The sequence below is a fragment of the Gouania willdenowi genome, unplaced genomic scaffold (assembly GCF_900634775.1).
Source record: "Gouania willdenowi unplaced genomic scaffold, fGouWil2.1 scaffold_434_arrow_ctg1, whole genome shotgun sequence".
Taxonomy (NCBI): Eukaryota; Metazoa; Chordata; class Actinopteri; order Blenniiformes; family Gobiesocidae; genus Gouania; species Gouania willdenowi.
In genome coordinates this window covers 638,552-642,575 of record NW_021145195.1, presented here as the reverse complement: position 1 = coordinate 642,575, position 4,024 = coordinate 638,552, and the positions used below count along the sequence as shown (strand labels likewise).

General features: G+C 35.0%; 1 long non-coding RNA gene across 1 annotated transcript; it reads left to right on the top strand.

Annotated features, from left to right (window-relative positions):
- The first annotated feature begins 1,554 nt into the window (after positions 1–1,554).
- LOC114460393 (uncharacterized) lies at positions 1,555–2,631 on the top strand. The gene is made up of 2 exons (XR_003673603.1): positions 1,555–1,830; positions 2,095–2,631. It is a non-coding gene; the product is annotated as an uncharacterized LOC114460393 (long non-coding RNA).
- The last annotated feature ends 1,393 nt before the right edge of the window (positions 2,632–4,024 follow it).

Genomic DNA, 4,024 nt, shown 5'->3' with positions numbered 1-4,024 from the left:
TGTTACATTTAAACTCATAAAATACAACAAAAAACGGCAAAAAAACATTTAAATCAATAGTTTTAATCTTACTGTTTATTTCATTTACCTGTAAATTGTTTATCTTTGTTATAATAAAGTCATATAATTAATTTGTTACATTTAAACTCATAAAATACAACAAAAAACAACAAAAAAGCAAAATAAAATATTTACTCAAGCTGGTAAAACATCACATGTGCTGATAATAGCAAAATAAGTAAAAACACAGTTTAAGAATCAAAAGTCTTACCTTGTTCAATCTGTATCTAGAGCAGCAGCAGCAGCAGAAGTGAAGCCTGCAGGAACAGAAGATAATAAATGTTTGCTACTGAAACTATGATTCTAGGGTGTGATGTGGGATTTTTAAATAACGCCTCCTCCTTGTCACGTTCACGTACACACGTACAAAATGTATCAAGATACACGAATATATATTTTTTTATGTGTATGCATTGATATGGGCTCTCTAAACGTTTTATAAAAACGACTGATAAAATAATATATTTACGTAGCATGACCATATATTTACTTTCACGTCAGGTTTTGCGCGTAAAGTTAATTAGGATGCGCAGGTTTCCTACGGACTATGAACGTCTCACTGTGATTACTTTAATTTACTGTAACTCCGCCAATACTTGCTCTATCGGGACAAATCGAACAATTTTTGAACGCAAAAAAGTTGCTATTTGGAGTTTTTAGTTACTTGTTATTATCTTAATGCTGAACCCAAATATTACACTGTTGAGGCCACTTTAAAGGGAAAATACTATGTGAGTTATTTAGGTTTTAGATTGTTTGAGGTAAGATCATGAGCAGTTAGCATAAAGGCTGTCAAAAATTCAATTACTAGTGAATTACGACAAAAAAAAAACAAAAAAACACACACACACAAACACATATTTCAGCTAGACAGCATGAAGACGTAGGTAATTTAATTTTTACAATCATTTATTGGCTCCTCAAGTGACAATGCTCTTGCTAGGCTATTGGTATTGCAAGGCTAATGCTAATGATAGTCAATGTTAATGCTAGGCTAATGCTATTATTATTATTATTATTATTATTATTATTATTATTAATAATTTTAATAATAATACATTTTATTTATATAACGCTTTTTCTGTGCTCAAAGACGTTTTACAGGGATAAAAAACGCAGTGCGTAAACAATAGGTAAAAATACTGAGGCATAGAAGCAAAAGTAAAAAGACAATGTAATAAACAATAGATAAACTACAAGATAAAATGGCTACACATTAAAAGCAAGTCCAGAATAAGTGTGTTTAGAGGTGTTTTCTGAAGGTGAAAAGGTCCATGTGTAGCCTATGTGGTCTTATTGATCGATTTCACCAAAATCCTGTGGCCTTGATTTAAAAAAAAAGGTGTATTTGGTTGTATGGTTTTATTTTGAAATGTTTTATCTGAAGACTTTTATTTTGGCGGTGACTCTACTTCCTGTGAGTTCGTGGGTCCTACCTCAGTTCTGTGAGGAAGCAGTCAGGAGGTAAGCAGCTGTATCAGCTCCCCTGGTTGAAATGTTAGTTTTCAACAAATACTTTATTTAGGTTATATTTTAACATTTTTTATATTTTATAAGGCCTTTGCCATCATTTATGTTAGCAGTTTATGGGTGAAATTGCGTTTTTTAATGTTAGTACAGCACTTAGAAAAGTTTCCTGTTAGCACGTGTATGTAAGCTCACTAGTGCAGTCTCACATGTCTGTGGCACCTCTTCCTTTGTTTTTTTTGCAGATTTCTGTGGGATGTGAAATGTGGAGTGGCTGTACTGATGTTATTTTGTTTCACACAGGTGTGTAGACAATATATTGTACACTACATGTGTTATTTATTTTATTTTGATTCATGTGATGTGTATCTTTTGTGAATTATTCATTGTTCGTGCAAAAATGTGAAATTGCTAGGATGGGAGGAATTTATTTGTAAATTATTCAACCGTGTTTTTGGCAAATTGATAAATTAGTAAAAATCTCAGTTCAGTGAGGAAGTAGTCAGGAGATTTCTGTGGGATGTGAAATGTGGAGTGGCTGTACTGATGTTATTTTGTTTCACACAGTAAATCACCTTCCGGAATGGCAAACCCCTGTGTGTGGCTCAGCTCATTAATTCATTCAACACAACGCAGAAGGATTCTAGTCGACTAGTGCAGACATGCCGGCTACAGTGGTGCCGTGACCCGGATTCACATCGCTCAGCCCTTTATCGTGGTTCTTGGAGCAGTGGATCAACGCCAGCTCGGTCACCGGAGGTTGCTGTCATCACGTCGAGAGTCCGGGGGTTTGGTTTTTTTAAGAAAGAAAAAAAAGACATTCATACACACAGCTGAAATATCATCAGATCGGTTTTGCTTAAAGGTTCAACCTTCCCTTTTGTGAACTACCAAACACTTGAAAGCAAAATGACATTTATTGTGGATGAAGGGGAAAGACAAAAAGTTCCCACAGAGGTATTTTCTTTTGGTAGGGGTAGAGGTAGACCCAGAGTTGAGTTACTACAAACTCCAGTGAGAGGTGCAAATAATGTGAATTCACCTGCATTTTGTTCTACCCGCATACTTGAGAATGTATCTGTTAATACAAGTTTCTGGACACTCTGCCATGCGTGGCCCCATGGTCTCCTCCTGGTCTTAACTTCTCCTCTGGTTTGAAGTCTTTCTCTGTCTGGTACTGGTCTGAAGTCCTGGTCTGGTTCTGGTTCTGTAGAAGTCTCTAAAGAGACTTTTCTGTGGGTCTGGTAAACGTTTTCTCTGCTCAAAGCTCTCCGCACGTCTGTCTCCGTCTCTCGCTGCTCGCAGACTAACTGAAAATCAGCAGGTGATTTTTAAATAACGCCTCCTCCTTGTCACGTTCACGTACACACGTACAAAATGTATCAAGATACACGATTATATATTTTTTTTATGTGTATGCATTGATATGGGCTCTCTAAACATTTTATATGACTGATAAAATAATATATTTACGTAGCATGACCATATGTTTACTTTCACGTCAGGTTTTGCGCGTAAAGTTAATTAGGATGCGCAGGTTTCCTACAGACTTTGAACGTCTCACTGTGATTACTTTAATTTACTGTAACTCCGCCAATAATTGCTCTATCGGGACAATTTATGTATTTTTCTGTTTTTTGGATTCATTTTGTTTTTTATGTCATTTTGTGTGTTCATCGAGTCATTCTGTAGCGTTTGCTGTTATTGTCATTTTTTTGTTGTCATTTTGTGGATATTTCTGTTTTTGTAGTCATTTTGTGTGCTTTGACCTTTGCTCAAGGTCATATTTAAGGTCAAGGTCAGTCTTCTGTTTTTCCTGCATTATATAACTTGTCAACAAATCCAGATACAGGTTGTTATTTTTGCCAATTGTTAATTGCCAAATACGTATTCGCCTTGCAAATACAGGTCTTGTCTAGTTTAAACTTATTTTTGTAGTCATTTTGTGTTTTTCTGTTTTGTTTTTTTTTGTGATTTCGTATGTCTTCGTAGTGGGTTGATTGGCTGATTTTTATTGTCATTTTGTGAATTTTTATTGTCCTTTTTTAAAGTTTTAGAGTCATTTTGTGTAATTTTGTGTTGCTGTGGTTTATGTTATTTTGTAGAGTTACTTTGGGTCTGCACAAAATTATACTGAAGGCCACATGTGGCCCCTGAGCCACAAGTTGCCCTTGTCAGTGTTAGAAGCACTGTGGACCTTTTTTGTTTGACACTTTGAAACACTTTCTATTAAGAAACGTATATATAGTATCTCTCTCGTTGATGAGGTTCCTGTGTTTTTAGAATGAGACCCAAACATTTGTTATTTATTTTTTTTTTTTTTACAGAATCATTGCAAACCTTTGAGGATATAATGAGATCTGCTGTCATCTAGTGCATTTCATGAGAAATTACAGTATTTATAACAACAACAAAACCTACCAACAGGACTTTTGTGTTCTATTACTTGAAGGTGAAAAAAGATGTAGGTAAATTTGTGTGTCATCTTTCTTAATGT